Source organism: Monodelphis domestica, chromosome 1 (assembly GCF_027887165.1).
Source record: "Monodelphis domestica isolate mMonDom1 chromosome 1, mMonDom1.pri, whole genome shotgun sequence".
NCBI lineage: Eukaryota > Metazoa > Chordata > Mammalia > Didelphimorphia > Didelphidae > Monodelphis > Monodelphis domestica.
Genome location: NC_077227.1, coordinates 473294358 through 473311528, shown reverse-complemented (window position 1 = coordinate 473311528; position 17171 = coordinate 473294358).

Here is a 17171-nt window from a genome sequence, read left to right as displayed (position 1 = left end):
TAGGCAATGGGGGTTAAGTGACTTGTCCAAGGTCACACAGCTGGGAAGTATCTGAGTCCGCATTTGAACCCAGAACCTCCCCTCTCTAGGCCTGTCTCTCAATCCACTGAGCCACCCCTTAATGAATAGTCAGCATATTAGGAGAAACCTGAAGCAAAATTGAGGACCAGAACTTACAAAAAAGAGGTTATCATTTCATGAGGTTCTGATAGCCCCCTGGAAGAAGCAGTTTAATGAGATAATTTGGTTTGGGGGTTGCAGGAAGATCCACAATCCATCCACTGTTTGCCACCCATGTCCAAGGTAGTGTGACTTTATAGGACCTCCCTAATAATTGCCATCACAATTCAACTAATTTAGTCTGTACTCTTTATCCAATCCTATAGTAGCCACGAATCTACCTTAACTTTACCACTTCATTCTATAGGCATATTAGATAAAGAAGGGTACATTGAGAATTAGGAGACTTGGGTTTGAGACCTGACTCCATAGATAACATTACTGTATTAGAACATTTTTTGTTTCTCAGTTTCCTCATCTGCAAAATAAGAATGATACTAACTATATATTTTTTCAGTCTTAGGACAGAAGAGGAGCAAGGACTAAGTAGTCAGGGTTAAGTGACTTGCCCAGAGTTACACAGCTAGGCATTTTCTGAGGCCAAATTTGAACCCAGGACTTCAGTGTCTGCAGACCTGGTACTCATAATACTAACTTTAAAAGGATTCCTTGAGGATTGTGCAAAAAAAAGCAGGGGGGGGGGGAATAGATGCAAAAATAAAAGCTCCCAGTGGTAAAGAAAGCTCTAGCAATGAACTCTTTGGCAGCATTATTTATGCAATTTAATTTATTTGTATAAATTATGTGGGGGTTTTTCTGGGCCACCTAGCCTTTACCTTATTGCACTAACAGCATATCTGCAACCCTGGGCCACAAGACAAATCTTAAGCAGAGCTGGTATTCTTCAGCAGAGCACTTGGGTACCAGGCACTCCGGAGAAGGAGATAAAGTCAAGTCAGCCTCCCTTAACAGGATCCTGGGAAGGGCTGCATGCAAAGCTCCCAGATGACCACTAAGGAAAGGCCGGGAGAGAGTGTCAAAGGGTCAACAAGCCCAATGCACACACACCCCAGCTCACTTGCCCTTGTTTGGGAAGTTGAGCTCTGAAGGAAACAGGAACTCATTTCTGCCTTTTTACTTGTAACAGGTCACTGTGGCCTATTGCATGTTTTAAAAGCTATGGGTGAGGGGGCAGCTGGTGGCTCAGTGGATAGAGAGCCAGGACTAGAGTCAGGAGGTCCTGGGTTCAAATGTGGCATCGGACACTTCCTAGTTGTGTCACCCTGGGCAAGTCACTGAACTCCCCCTCCCCCCATTGCTTAGCCCCTACCACTCCTCTGCCTCGGAACTAATATTTAATACCAGGGGTTTTTTTTTTAAGCTATGGGTGAGCTACGGTTGTTGGAGTCAGCCATTAACAATATGTCTTGGGGCAGGTAGGTGGCTCAGTGGATAGAGAGCTAGACCCGGAGATGGGAGTTTCTGGGTTCAAATCTGACTTCAAATACTTAGTTCAGATACTTACTAAATACTAATATTTAGTATTGATTCCAAGATGGTAAGGGTTTAAAAAAAGAATATGCCTTAAACTGAAGTCACAGCACCTAAATCAACAGTGAAAGTTGCTTATGTCTCAAAAATGAGTGCCTATCAAGGCTTCGGAAGCAGTCCCAAACTGAGCCTGGATCTGAAGCTGCTCGTTGGGCACAGAGTCAGAACTGTAAGGAAGCAGCATGGCATAGGCAGGGGGAAGGGGATCCCTGAGGTGACTAGAGGAGGACCACAGGATTGCTCTGAGGGACAACAGGCAGCGACTGAAACAGGACTGGGCCCTCCTTGCAGAAGGAGAATCTAGGCTGACTGGGGAGGTTCTGGGAAAATTTGCAAGTCTCCTTTATTCTATGTTTGCAGTACATTCACAACAAACTGATCTCATATCCCCAAAGAATGATTTTTTAAAAATAAACCCTTTACTTTCTGTCTTAAGTCAGAAGAGCAACAAGGACTAGGTTATTAGGGTTAAGTGACTTGCCCACAGTCACACAGCTATCTAGCTGAGGCTAGATTCGAACTCAGGTCCTCCCAACTCCAGGTCCGTGCTACCTAGCTGCCCCTCAAAAAATGTTCCTGTGGAAAGAGCAGGAGAAAGTGGTGATTTGGTGTGGGGTGCTGCACCAAGTTAGACCTTCTCAAGGAGAGCCACCACAGCTTGGCACTGAGGCCACATAGGTCACTGTAGGCCTGTCTAGTCCCAACAAAGACACTGGCTTTGCTCAGGATGCACATCAGAGCAGTGACAGCACCCATCTCGTCGTCAGCGCTATCCAGTTCGGTGAGAACAATGCCACGAGCCGGGGTGTTTGAGCACAGAGAGATCAGCCAGAGCTTGGCTGAATTTTTCCAACAGATCTAGTCTCATCTCCCACCAAGATCTTCCCAGAAAACAGCACTAGATCAGGTGTGTTGGCAGCAATAGGTTTGGCTGTAGTACAATGATGGACTCTATTAAGTCTCCCTGTCTTGGTAGAAAAAGTTTCAGTTTACCATCAGGCTAGTTAGAATCGTCCTGCTTTCATTCATTCTGTGGAAGGGCAGGGCTGGATCCATCACTATAGAGCCGCCCCAAGCAGGTCAGGATGGGTGTAATTTATTTCCATCTGGACCTTTAATTTCTTTATTAACATTTCTTGATTCTGAACTTACACACACACACACACACACACACACACACAAAAGCACATCTTCATATACACAACAAACATGAGGTCTTATCCAGAAGTTGTGGGAGAATAAAGAATAATCTGTCCCAGGTTCTATTACTAAACATATTGACCAACTACTACAGTGAAGCTGGATTTTGAAGGAAATAATGACAAGTTAGAGGAAAAGGACTAATTAAGAAAAATGTTTATGGAGGGAGCAGGGCTTTTTTTTTTTTTAAAGGTTCTATTGCCTCCAGTCCCAGGCCTAGTAGGATGAGAACATTTCAGGGCTTCAGGTTTGCCCTTCTTCAGGTCCTGGAAAGGAATAGTGTAAAATACTCCTGAGAAAGCTGGACAAGGGATGCTAATAGGTACCCAGGACTGTGCCTTCCTAGGCTCCATCTCCCAACCCCAAAATGGAGATTCGCAAGGAGGGATGCTCTGATTAACACTCTGAGTTCTCATTCATTATTCAGTAGGAACAGCAGCTCTTCCCTCCTCCTCCTGATCTGCTACTTCTGCCACTCTGAGTAGGATAAAGAATCAGAGAAGGACCTGCCCCTATTAAATTAGCTGACTCCCTGAAATAAGCAGAATCAGTTGTACACAGTAACTGAAACATTGTGGGACAATCAAATGTGATTGATTGCTACTAATAGCAGTACCTTTCCCTCCTTCCTTATCTCCCTTTTCGGCTTCCTTTTGTGCATTGTCTTTCCCCTTTAGACTGTAAGCCCCTTGAGGGCAAGAATTATCTTTTTTTAAACTTGTATTTGCATCCCAGCTCTTAGCACAATGCCTGGTACATGAGAGATGCTAAAAAAATATTTATCAACTGTCTGATGAACTCAAATCTTGCTGTCTCCAGACCTAGCACTACCTAGCTTCCTTTACACACTGCTCTTGAATATGAAAAATAGATGAATTTTCCAGCTTCCAACCCAGATCTGGAAATTCAACATACTCATAGAATATAGTCATTCAATTTACTATGGACACATGGTTTATTAGACTTATCAAAAATTCGAGAGAAATGATTAAGCCTCCATTCAACTGTCCCCTGTAGTTCCTTCCAACTAACCTGCTCTTTCTCAGGTCCTGGACAAGATCTTGAAATATTCCTGACTACAGTTCACGGAGGGGTAATAAAAAGGTAGTTGTCTGAGTTTTGGATCCCAGCTCTGGACCTTGAAGTGTTTTTTTTTCTTTCAAAATTTTTAAAAATTCATTTATTTAATTAATTAATTTTGAATATTTTTCCATGGTTACATGATTTTTATTTCCCTCCCTTCTTCCCTCCCCCTTCTCAGAGCCATCAAGTAATTCCACTGGGTTTTACTTGTATCATTGATCAAGACCTATTTCCATACTATTAATATTTGCAGTCATGTAGAGTCTACTTCCCCAATCATATCACTATAGAACCATGTGATCAATTATATGTTTTCTTCTGCATTTCCGCTCCCACAGTTCTTTCTCTGGATGTGGATAGCATTCTTTCTCACAAGTTCCTCTGAATTGTCCTGGGTCATTGCATTGCTTGCTAGTAGAGAAGTTCATTACATTTGATTGTACCACAGTGTATCTGTCTCTGTGTGCAATGTTCTCCTGGTTCTGCTCCTTTCACTCTGCATCAATTCCTGAAGGTCATTCCAGTTCACATGGAATTCCTCCAGTTCATCATTCTTTTCAGCACAATAGTATTCCATCATTAGCTGCTGACAGGAAGTCTCTCTCAGGGGCAAAGGAAGGAAATTGGGAACTCTAGAATCCTGCGTACCTAGGCAAAGATCTTACCACTTCTCAACATCTCACAAATGTATTCCCCATCCCCAAAAGATTTCTGAAGTCCCTTCAGATTTTTAAATGGAATACCCCACCCCCCACTTAGGTTGCAATGACTAACCTTGAATACCACAGTCACTCAGACAGTCTAAATATGGGGGCTAGAAGAGTTTAAAAGTGGATTAACTATAGAGTTTATATATATACATATATTAATAATACATAAAATTATAGAGTTATATAGAGAATAGAGAGAGAATATAACTATAGAGCTCATCACTTTCTCTGACATCACACACAGAAAAACATTAGGTATTGCCTAGAGAATAAATATGGGAGTGTAATTTATAGCTTGGAAGATTCTAGAAAATACCGGGACAGAGCCAGACCTGGAGATGGGAAGTCCTAGGTTCAAATGTGACCTCAGACACTTCCTGTGCCTAGCCATTATTGCTTCTCTGCCTTGGAACTCACATAGTATTGATTCTAAAATGGAAGGTAAGGTTTATAAAAGAAAAGAAAAGAAAATACCAGAACAAGATTGTTAGGAAGAGAGGTTATACCAATTATCCAGAGAAGAGACAGCTGTCTACAAGAGAGTCCTATGGGACAGACCCATCAATCCCGAAGTTGCTGAGTTGTTTGTTTGTTTTTTTTTAACTATCACAGGAGGACATTGACATGCTAGGACATATCCAAAAGATAGTAACCAGAATAGTGAGATAGACAGTAATATTTAGCCTAGAGGAGAGAAAGTTGATGGAGAGCACAGGAGAGGGCAATGAAAAGACAGACAAGAGAAAAGATATTTAACTTATTTTTCACCCTAGAGGACAATGGGTAGAAATTGTTTTATCTCTGACTCATCATAAGGGAAGACTTCCTAACAATTAGAGCTGCCCAAGAATGGAAGGGGCAGTCTCAGGAGGAAGCGAGTGGTCCATCATTGAAGGTCCTCCAATGGAAGTGCTGACTGGACTTCCGGTCAAGATGGCGGCTTAGAGAAAGCTAAAGTTCAGATCTCCGGAAACCCTTCCCTACCGATCTCAAACTATATACTCCTAGGGCGCCGAAATTCAAAATGATCAACAGCATAGACCCTGGGAATCCTCCTCCTTGTCCTGGACCTGGATCAAAAGGTACGGCCCCCCTCAAAAGCCAGAACCCGAGATCACTCGGACCTAAGGGGTAGGAGCGCCAAGTCCAAGGCTACAGAGGGAAACTTAGACCCAAGATTGTAACCCCCTGGCCGGATCCTTCCATCTGAGTTCCAGTGAAAGTCACTGCCCTCGGAGCTCCGGGAAGCCGCGGCCCCTCCCCCCTCAGAGAGCAGGGTCCTCGGAAACAACAGTAACCCTCAGGGCCGACAAGACAGTCTCACGGCCAGCTATTCTGAAGGCAACTTCCGGAAAGCAACCTGACCCAGTCGAGGGGGCACCCAATCATCAGGGAAACAGAGAGAGCCGGGGGAGAGTGTAACCCCCTGGCCGGATCCTTCTATCCGAGTCTCAGTGAAAGTCACTGCCCTCGGAGCTCCAGGAAGCCGCGGCCCCTCCCCCCACAGAGAGCAGGGTCATCTGAAACAACAGTAACCCTCAGGGCCAAAAGACAGCCTCACGGCCGGCAACTGAAGGCAACTTCCGGAAAGCAACCCGACCCAGTCGAGGGGGCACCCAAACAGCAGGGAAACAGAGAGAGCTGGGGGAGAGTGTAACCCCCTGGCCGGATCCTTCCATTCCAGTTCCAGTGAAAGTCACTGCCTTAAGGCATACTCAGTTCAACCCAGGGAAAGCTCATAGAACCGACAATCTGCCCAGGACTAAAGCCTCTGAACACCAGACAGAGATAAGAAAAGCTAATCCTCCAGATTCAGAGATGGCAAACTCCACAGAAGCACAGAAGCCACAAAATACCAAGAAAAATAAGAAGAAAGGGGCGACTTTGGACACATTCTATGGAGCCAAAATACAAAATACAGAGGAGATAGACTACGATACACAAGAAAATGCTCTGAAACCTCCCAAAGGAAATGGAAACTCTCCACAAACCCATGAAGAATTTGAATCAGAAATGACCAAAAAGATGGAAGCCTTCTGGGAGGAAAAATGGGAAATAATGCAAAAGAAATTCACACATCTACAAAACCGGTGTGATCAAACTGAAAAGGAAAACCAGGCTTTAAAGGCCAGAATCAGGCAACTGGAAGACAACGATCGTGTAAAAGAGCAAGAATTAATAAAGCAAAGCCAAAATACCAAGAAATTAGAAGAGAACATAAAATATCTCACCGACAAGGTGACAGATCTGGAAAATAGAGGGAGAAGAGATAATTTAAGAATAATTGGACTTCCAGAAAAGGAAGTGCTGACTGAGCACTTCATAGGGATGTTAGAGAGGAGATAACTAATTTAGACATGAGTTGGACTCTCTAAGTTCCTCTCCAGTTTTACAACCCTGGTTTTTGATTGGGGCTTTTGAGGTGTTTGTTTAACTCTAGTCCTTTGTGGCTGCTGTGAGCTGATTTGTCCTTATGTCCACCTTTGGGAGGAAACAAAAGCTGACTGGCATGAATTGATAGTCCCTCCTTTGAGCCCTCTACCCATTCAATCAGTGAATCAATAAGCATGTACTAAGTATCTAGGGTGTGTCCGGGGCACTGTCAGGGGTTGAAGGTACAGTTATCAAATAACCTCTGACTTCAAGGAGTTCCCTTCTGTCAGGGAAGACAACATATGTACACACATGTAACCTGAGAACCAAAGACCATTGCTATGGGACTCTCTCGTCAGTGGTGGAGATCAATGACCTTTGCCTTGTTATAGTAGGATTTGGGGTGAGGAAAAAATGAGAGGAAACATATAAATAAAATTTGATTTATTGTTTGGGAAGGATAGGAAGGAATAAGGGTTTAGGAATAAATTTATACTTAATTTAAAAGCTAATATCTATAACTAACTAAAATATATTATTAAGCTAAAAATTAACTTCCCCAAATCCAAGTCTCACACCAGGAGTCCAATACAATAGGATCAGGATCTTAAGTTGATAGATGTCCAAGTAGGTCCAGAGATCTTCCCACAGATGCTGCCAGCAGCCAGGTCCAGAAAACTCTGTTCCCCTGTTGGTCACAGGAAAATCCTCTTCAAGCCTTAGGTCCTTACAAGAGGGCAGACTCTGAGATGAAACTGCTGGGCAATAGAATTTTGCCAGATCCCAAGGCTCAGGCTCTCATGTGACCCTGTCACATGCTCCTGTCAATCAATCAATCTCTAAGGTTTGCATCTCTCAGTTTTTGCAACAGTGTTTGCAAACGTTTCATCCTTTATCACAGCCTATATGAGAGGTGGGATACTGATCTCCAACCAGTGAGAAGAGGACTCTTCATACCAATAGACTTTATGACTTGATTTATGTCCATATACATATGCTCTAAAGCTTAAAATTGCACTAAGATTTGGGGAATTTTTTTTCCTATTCTGGTGCCTTTTTATTTTTCATTTACTTATTTGCAGTTTTGTTTTTTTCTTTTTCTTTTTTTAATCAATTTAGAACATTATTCCTTGGTTACAAGAATCATATTCTTTGCCTCCCTCCCCTCCCTCTACCCCTTCCCATAGCCAAGGTACAATTCCACTGGGTTTTACATGTGTCCTTGATGAGAACCTATTTTCATGTTGTTGATGTTTGCACCAGGATGTTCATTTAGATTTTGGGGGGATATTATGTGTGGGTACTAAATCCTGTGTGGACTAAAACCCATCCACATTGTCTCATTTTATATAATTGGTGTTCCTATCTTTCTTTCTTTCTTTTTTTTTAAACCCCAACTTCCCAGACCTTACTACTCTTTTGCCTTAGAATCAATATCAAAAAGTAGTAAGGGCCAGGTAATTGGGATTAAGTAACTTTGCTCAGTAATATAGCTATATATAAAATAAATGCCTGAGGCCAGATTTGAACCCAGATTCTCTTGACTCTAGATCTGGTTCTCTATCCACTGAGCCATCCAGCTGCCCCTCCTATCTTTCCATAAATCTTCCCTAGAAGAGCTACCCAATGAGACTTCCCTTTGACTCTTTTATTTTTTAAACCTTACCTTCCATCTTGGAATCAATACTGTGTATTGGTTTCAAGGCAGAAGATGGTAAGGGCTAGGCAATGGGGGTTAAGTGACTTACCCAGGGTCATACAGCTGAGAAGTATCTGAGGTCAGATTTGAACCTAGGACCTCCCATCTCTAGGTATGACTCAATCCACTGAGCTACCCAGCTGCCTTCCCCTTTGACTCTTTTAATATTTTGTAAATACCAGTAAAATTCCTGGACTATTTATGTCATCTCCAATCTTGATATATGACCAGCCCTCTTATAGTCAGTTATATGACTAGAATCAGAATTGTGGACTTAGAAGTGGAAGGTGCCCTTTGAAGACATTTAGTTCAATCTTCCCATTTTGTCAGGGGCATTAGAAGACCGGCTGGCCTATAAGAACAATCCTTGGAGAATATGTAGTTATCCTCTGCCTGATTTCAGTCCAAGAGACCATGTTGATGACTCAGGGATTTGTAATAGAGAATGATAAAAAGCTTTCTAATTGGCTGAAGAACTGAAATAATTGATGACTCAGGGATTGGTGAGTCAGAACTGAATGGGAATACCTAAGGGGCAATGTGCCCTTTCTTTGCTCTCTTTCTTTGGAGGTTACAAGGAGGCAATCTAAAGCTGGTCCTGAGAATTGAGTAAGACAGAGGCAGTAGCCCTCTCTCCCAACTAGCACATCTGCTCTTTTTCTTTTGTGTTTGCTCCCAACATGCATAGCAGTAATCTTGTGAGCATTGCAAATCTGGAGAGCCTTCAGGAAGACTGCTAGTATTTTCCCCTTCTAGGGCACAGGAGCAGAAGGTGGAGGGAGAATACCAGCAACAGCCAAGTGACCTAGCCCCATGGTTGGTGAACTTTTTCCCAGTTGAGTGCCCAGATGGCAAATTCAAGCTATCTGTAAGCCCCCAGATTACCAGAGAGAACTGAGGGAGAAAGTGCTAGCTTTAGGCCACTGGGCATGCAAAAAATGTCCTTCAGTGTTGGGGAGAGAGGCAATGGAGTAGCTCCCTGAATGCCAGCTCTGCATGTGTGCCATGGCTTCACCAATGTGAACCTAGCCTATCAACAGCAAAGTGACCTAGCCAAGCCACAGATTGGTTCAGTCCATCCAGCACAATGCCATGCTTTTTGACGATTTGATAATAGAGTGACTTATCCATCACTGGTACCATAAACTGACGCAGTCCAGTCACTCCATGATCTCCTTGCGTGGGTTTGAGCACCTGAAAGGGAAGCCAGGAACTGAGGAATATGGGTGTTGTGGATGAGTAAATTGAAGAAAGCCTGCAAACAGAGGCAATGGATGAAGGTTTGCAGAAGCTGTCAATCAAGGAGCATTCCAGAAGAGAATGTGACTGGAAGGAGACTGTTAAAAAGAAACACCAAAACTGTTGGAGATCTCTTTCTTCTGAGACAGAAAGGAGTAAGGACTGAAAAGATCCTTTTCTTACTGATTTCTCTCTATTGTATCAGGAAATGACTCAAAGATCTTCAACTCTGTTAGCCACATCCCTCATTCAAGACTCTACAATATTATTCTCAATTTAGGATTATTTAAGATCAGGGAAACCCTAAACCCTCTCTCCTATTCAATTTCCTTTTCCTTCCCCTTCCCTAAATAAAACCCTTGTTCCAAGCATTCAAAGAGTGAGCTATCTATTATATATACCAAGAAACTTACTCAGAACTGACTTCCAGTTTGTCATCAATTGAAGAGACTAACTGAAGAGGGAGGGAGAAGGGAGGAAGGAGACCAAGGGAGGAGGGTGGAAGATCTGATTCCTCCTTACCATAATCCTTAAAGAACAACTACCTATTACAGTAGAAAGGTTAAAAATTAAGGGAGGAAGGACATAAGTAGAGGAAATAGACAAGGAGACACAGCAGTCATCATTGTCATGTTCAGCCTGTCAGTTCTTCCTCATATGGTGAGTCAGTTGAACTGATTTTTATTGAGGCTTCAAGGAATGGGGGATGTGAAATTGTCAAACAGGTGACATAACAGAAATATTAGCATAATATTGGCAATCAATTACAAGATAAAGGGATACCAACACAATGGTATAGCCAGTGCCCCCAAAAAGAAGCTCATTTTAAAGTCCTTATTCCTCCAGAGCACTGGCACCATCTCATTCAGATGTTGACATTACAAAGAAGCTATTGAAATTGCTTGCCAGCCTTCCAGATTGCAGATATTAGTAGAGGTTTGAGTTCCACAAAATTTGAGCCCCATCCAATTTCAGGATTCAGAAATCAATCATGTGAAATATTAAAAAGATATCCATAAGTCTGGTCCATGAACACTTTGCTCATAAGAGTCAGCTTTTGAATACATCTTTAATATCTTCATGATTCATTTATATCGGGAACTTTTCATAAACCATAGCAAACTTCATGAGAACTCTACAAGGTGTTAAAGGGATTTTCTTAATCTCTCCCTCTGTCTCCTTAAGAGGCTAGAGAGCAGAATTTCTAAAGGAGTCAGTGAGTGAGAGCTGAAGATTCAGTTACCAGGGTGACCAGGACTGAGGAGAGGAAGTAGCCAACCCTCTGACAGGAAGTTAGGGGGGGACAGTTGATCAGTGAGGTGATAAAGGAAGTAGCTAGCCCCTGAGGGAAAGGGTCTTTTGCTTCTGAGATCCCTAGAGAATGGGAGGTCTGTCTTTGAGGCAAGGATCTGCTGGTAGTTGGCAACTGACAGTTGGGCTGCTATAAAAACTGATTGAAGGAGTGAGTGGTAGCTGTCTATTATTTTAGGGAGTTAGGTAGTTGATATTTTACAGATAGAGTAGATTAGGCCTGGTATGCCAGGCAGAAGAACCTGTCTTGAGAAGACAGAGATAGTTTTAGGAAATTTTAGGTAGTTATTAGGAATTTTAGGTATATTTATAGGGCTTAAGATTAATAATCTCTCTTTCCTCTTTTCTATCTTTCTATTTATACTTCTTTAATTAAACAAAGTTTCTGTTAAACTGCTCTCACTTTGTCAAACTCCTTAATTTAACCCTTACAAAGGGAAAATAAAGACTTCCAGACCCAAGAGTCTAGAGATATTCTTCTGCCATACATGTTTTTCTCTCTGTATTTCCCTACCATTATTCTTTAAGTTAATGCCTATTCCCCCAAAGATTCTGTGTGCATATGCCCCAAATTTTTAAGGAGAATGTTTCAGCTGTTCTTATTATACCTTCTCAAAAAATCTCAGTAATAGAGCCAACTGGTTGAATGTTGATGGGGAACACACCAGTGGGGACACAGAACAATAGTACTAAAACAACAACCTCTCCTGGTGGCCTGCTCCAGATGATTAGAGTATGAGTAGCAGTACTGTGGGGGCACACCTGCTAATGCAAGTTCATGTTGAGAGAGTGCCCCAGAGGTGCTATATATTGATAAACTGAAACCCAGAAAAATGAAGTGACCTGATCAAGATCATACAGGTAGTAAGTCATAGAGTTGCAATGCTTTGACTCCAAATCTGGGATTCTTTACACAGTGTCATACAGCCTAGGGCTTGGGTGGTTGGGAAGTAACTAGTCTAGAAGTAAGAGAGAGCATGTTAATAATATTAAACTCTTGTGAACTGATCCAATCATTCTGGAGGGCAACATGGAACTATACCTAAAGGGCCACAAAATTGAATATCCCCTTTGCTTAGGTAATACCATTACTGGGTTTGTATCCCAAAGAGATAATAAAAAAGGGGAAAGGATCTACTTGTACAGAAATATTTATAGCTTCTCTTTTTGTGGTGCAAAGAATTGGAAATTGAGGTAATGTCCATCAGTTGGGGAATGCCTGAACAAATTATGGTATATGTTGGTGATGGAATACTATTGTTCTATAAGGAATGATAAGCAAGATGACTCCAGAAAAATCTGCAGGAATGGATACAGAGCGAAATAAGCAGAACCTGGAGAATATTATACACAGTAACAGCAATATTATACAATGATCAACTATGAAAGACCTAGCTACTTTTCGCAATAAAATGATCCAGGACAATTCAGAATGACTTGCAAAGAATGTTATCCACCTCCAGAGAAAGAACTATTGAAATCATCTTCCACATCAGGGTATCTTTGGTTTTATTTTGGAGTTTTGATTATATATGACTTTGCTCTTACAACAATGACCAATAGAGAAGTTTGTTTTTCATGACAATTAAAATGAAAAAAAAAAAGCACTTAGTATCCTCTAAAAATAAAAAAAAAAAAGAAAACTCCGATGTGGTCTAAAAAACAATGAGAAACATACAAAAAGGGTGCCTCTGATGACAAGGGTCCAAGATATGAGAAAATTTAAGAGATGAGAATTTTTGTTTTGGAGATTTTAAATTCAAAAGAGATAGTCCCAGGAGTGCATTGAATAAGATTTAGATTAAGAAAACAGATGTTGTAGTGAAGATGGAGGAGTTTCAAACCAAAAGACCTTTGGTCAAATCCTAGTTCTGCCACTTGGTACCTATGTGACTTCTGGTAATAATAATAGTGACAATGATAAACAAAAATAAAATAAGGTAGCTTCAATCTCAAAATCCAGTGACTGGCTATTGTCTTGTGTTTTCCAGGCTCTAGGCTCTCCTTTACTCCTCACCTTTCCAAATGGAGTGTATGGGGTGTTCAGGTATGACTAGCACCTCTGGTGTAAGGGTTGCTGAGAACTTTTCAGGGTGACTCTTTCACCTTTGGTGTTCACTTGTCACCCAACTCCAACTTGTGGCTCCAAGAAGCTGTAGCTGGCCCAGAAGCCACACCTTGGTAAAAGCCAGTTGGCAGATGAGCTAAACCAGGTTGAAGGTAACAACAGGCTTCAAACCAGTCTGTTGCCAAGGGGGTGTCTACCCCAAGCATGTGAAGACTACCTCTGGTGGAATAGGTAGATGAAAACAATTTGTTCCAACAGTCATGAAGGCAGTTGAAACAGGATCTGTGGAGGGCTTAGAGCTTGGTCAGACATTGAAGAGGTCATCCACTGCATCAGTTGCCCTGACTTGTATCACTATTGGACTCGTAGAAATCTAGAAGAGAGGGTGAGGCTGAGGACTTTGTACAACTCTATCTCTTTTAAATTCAATTCACACACGTCAAGACGTCACCCCCTACTGTCACAGATCCTCTTTGAAAACAAAGGACAAATGAAAACCACCTTTCCAAATCCCACCCATCTCTCTTCTGTATCTCTGCCAAAGCAGCAGCATGCTTCTAATTTATAGAATTATGATGTTAGTTGACTCTTCCTCTCTTCATCACTGTCCAACCTCACTCGGATCAGTTGCCAAGTCCAGTTGATTCTACCTCCACAATTTTTTACATCTTTCCCTTTCTCTCCTCTCACAGTACCACCACCCTTTGTTAAGGGCATCATGGCCTCTTGCCTGATTCATCATAATCCCCTCCCATTGTAATCCCTGTTTCCACCTCTCCTCTCTCCAATCCATCAGCCGCATAGCTGTCAAATTAAGTCTGATCCAGTCACTCACTCACTCAAAATAATTTTCAGTGGCTCTCTGGTGCTTCTGAAATAAAATACAAACCCTTTAGTATAACATTTAAAGCCCTCACATTCTGGTTTCCTTTTACCTTTCCAGATTTATTACAGAACTAACAGAAAATGATTACAGACCACATGCCAGTGAAGGGACTTCCCATACTGGCTAGGTCTTAGAACAGATCTGCTCCCTTTGCTTTCTCTCTCCTGGATGCTGGGTCACTCCCCCCAACCCCCAGGATCCTGTGGCCCTCATGTCTATTTCCCTGGCCTGGCTGCTTTCTTACTAGAGTGGGATCACTTACTTGCTGTTCCCTGGCCTGAGGAACCATTCCAGGGAGTGATGAAAGGGACCATTGGCAAAGGGCTCCAGCTTGCCTCCTCTTGCTTTGCCCCTCTGAAATAAACCCAGCACTACTTATCCTTTGCCCTTACCCTTCTTTACCCTCTATTTCTACTATGTCCTTTGGATGTTTCTGCTGTTGTGGTATAAAGGAAAGATCTCTGTATTTGACAATAGAGGATCTGAGTTCAAATGTGACTTATTATTTACTAGTTATATAAACTTTGGAAAGTGACTTCCTCTCTCTCTGAGCCTCAGTTTCCCTATCTGTTAAATGAGCACGTTGGACTAGATGATCTTTTTCATTCTTTACAGAACCAAATCTGGCATCCTATGATCCTTGATACTTTTTTTCACATTCCTTTTTTTTTAACCTTACCTTTTTTCTTAGAATTGTGAATCGATTCTAACGGAGAAGGGTAACAAGGGCTAAGCATTGGGGGTTAAATGACTTGCCCAGTGTCACACAGCTAGGAAGGGTCTGAGACCAGTTTTGAACCCAGGACCTCCCAACTCCATGTCTGGCTCTCAATTCACTGAGCCACCCAGCTGCTCCCTATCTTATTTCATTTGATGCACACCACTACTTTGTGAGGTAGGGGCTGCTATTATCCCCATTTTGCAGATGAAGTAAATAAAGATAGGAGAACTCGTGTCATACAGCTATTAGATGTCTGGGGCAGGATTTAAATGCAGATTTCTCTAAAGCCAAAACCATCACCTCTCTGCCTCCTTAATATCTGTTGTATCTATTTCTAATTATTAAAATTCACATTTATGTAACAATGAGATTAGATTAAAAGCACTTTACATACATTATCCCATTTGATCCTCATATAGCCTTTCGAAGTAGGCAATGCACATATTTTTACCCCCCAGACACTTTACCGATGATGAAATTAAGGCCTAGAAAAGTCAAATGATCTGCCAAAGATGTCAGGCCTCTTAAGTGGACAAGCAGGAGCATCTGTCCCCATTCTGGGGTTCTTGTTATTATGGCACATTGCCGTCTTGCTTTAAGAGGCAATTTAATTCAACAAATGTTTATTAAGTATCTATTAAGTGAAATGCTCTGTGCTCAGAACTGAGGGTCAGAAAGGACAGAAATAAAATAAAAAACTCTGACCTCAGAGGGATCATCGTCTTGCCCAGAAGTCACATGCTTGCTCACAAAATCACAGCATGAGGCAAAATTCAAGGTCGAAATGAGGATTAATAGGGAAATAGAAGTGAAGAAGAGTTCCCACCTATCCAAGCTCCAAGGGAAGGGCATCTAGACTAGTTTGTTCTGTACAATTTAACCCCAACTTAAAGCCCCTGGGTCCACTGCAAGAGAGGTAGGGCTTGGGCCATAGGCATGCCCTCAGTTAAATGTAATAAACATTTATTCAGAATCAGCTATGTACAAGGGGGCAGCTGGGTGGCTCAGTGAGAGAGCCAGGCCTGGAGACTGAAGGTCCTGGGTTCAAATCTATCCTCAGACACTTCCTAGCTATGTGACCCTGGGCAAGTCACTTAACCCCCATTGCCTAGCCCTTACCACTCTTCTGCCTTGGAACCAATACCAAGGGTTTCCAAAAAGAATCTACTATGTACATAGAAAGACAAAATTGTCCCTGCCTTCCAGTTTACCTTCTCCTAGAGCAGTGATGGCTAACTTGTTAGCAACTTTTCAAGACCACACGCTGTGTCCCACACCCTCCTTACCCCAAACAGGGTAGGGAAAAGGGAGGAGAGTGGCCTGAGTGCTCCGCTCAGGGGAGGGAGGAAGCCCAGAGAAGGGGGGAGGCAAGGGGAAGAGGGGGACCAGAGCAACCCTGCCAGAGTCCTCTGCCTTTCTAGTAACTTCCTCTGTCAGGGACGATGCACATGCCCACAGAGAGGTCTACATGCCATCTTTGGCACAAATGCTGTAGGTTTGCCATCACAGTCCTAGGGGAAGAGCACATGTACATAAGTAAATGCAAAGTAACCCCCAGAGGAGCACCAAGAACTCCAAATATCAAGAAAGGAAGGAACAAGTGAGTGGGGCCCTGAAGGAAGGGTGGGAGAGGAGGAGATGGGGGGGTTGCATTCAAGGGGATGCAGGAGTCAGTGAAAACCTATCCCCGGGCACATGTGGGCATGCATGCTCCATGGAGCATCTCCAAGTCAACCTCTGATCTATGGCCACAGAAGATGAAGAAATGGGGACAAACAGGGCTAAGGGACTTATCCAAGGTCACACAGCTAGTAACACCTGAGACCAGATTTAAGCTCAGGTTTTCCTTCTTCCTCCTGGGCCCCCTTCCTGCCTGGCATGGGAGACAGTCTGTGTAAAAGTCCACGTGGTAGAAATTGGAGCTCTTCAATTCACTAAGCATATATTTAGGACCTACCATCTACCTGAGCACTGACACTCCCTTTATATTCCACTGTGGGTGTGATAGGAGTATAGTCATCACTAGAAATTGCAGGAATCAAAGTAAATTGGGGATGGAAGGGGAAAGCGTATGGTACAAATATTCCTGCGAGCAGTTGAAGTAAACTGAAGAGAGAGGTGAGAGCTGGATTCAAATCTGGTCTGAGATGCTTATGAGGTGTGCAATGCTGGACAAGTCATTTAATCCCTCCCTGCCTCAGTTTCCTCATCTGTAAAATGGGGCTAATAGCACCTACCTCCTAGGATTGTTGTAGTAATAAATGAGATAA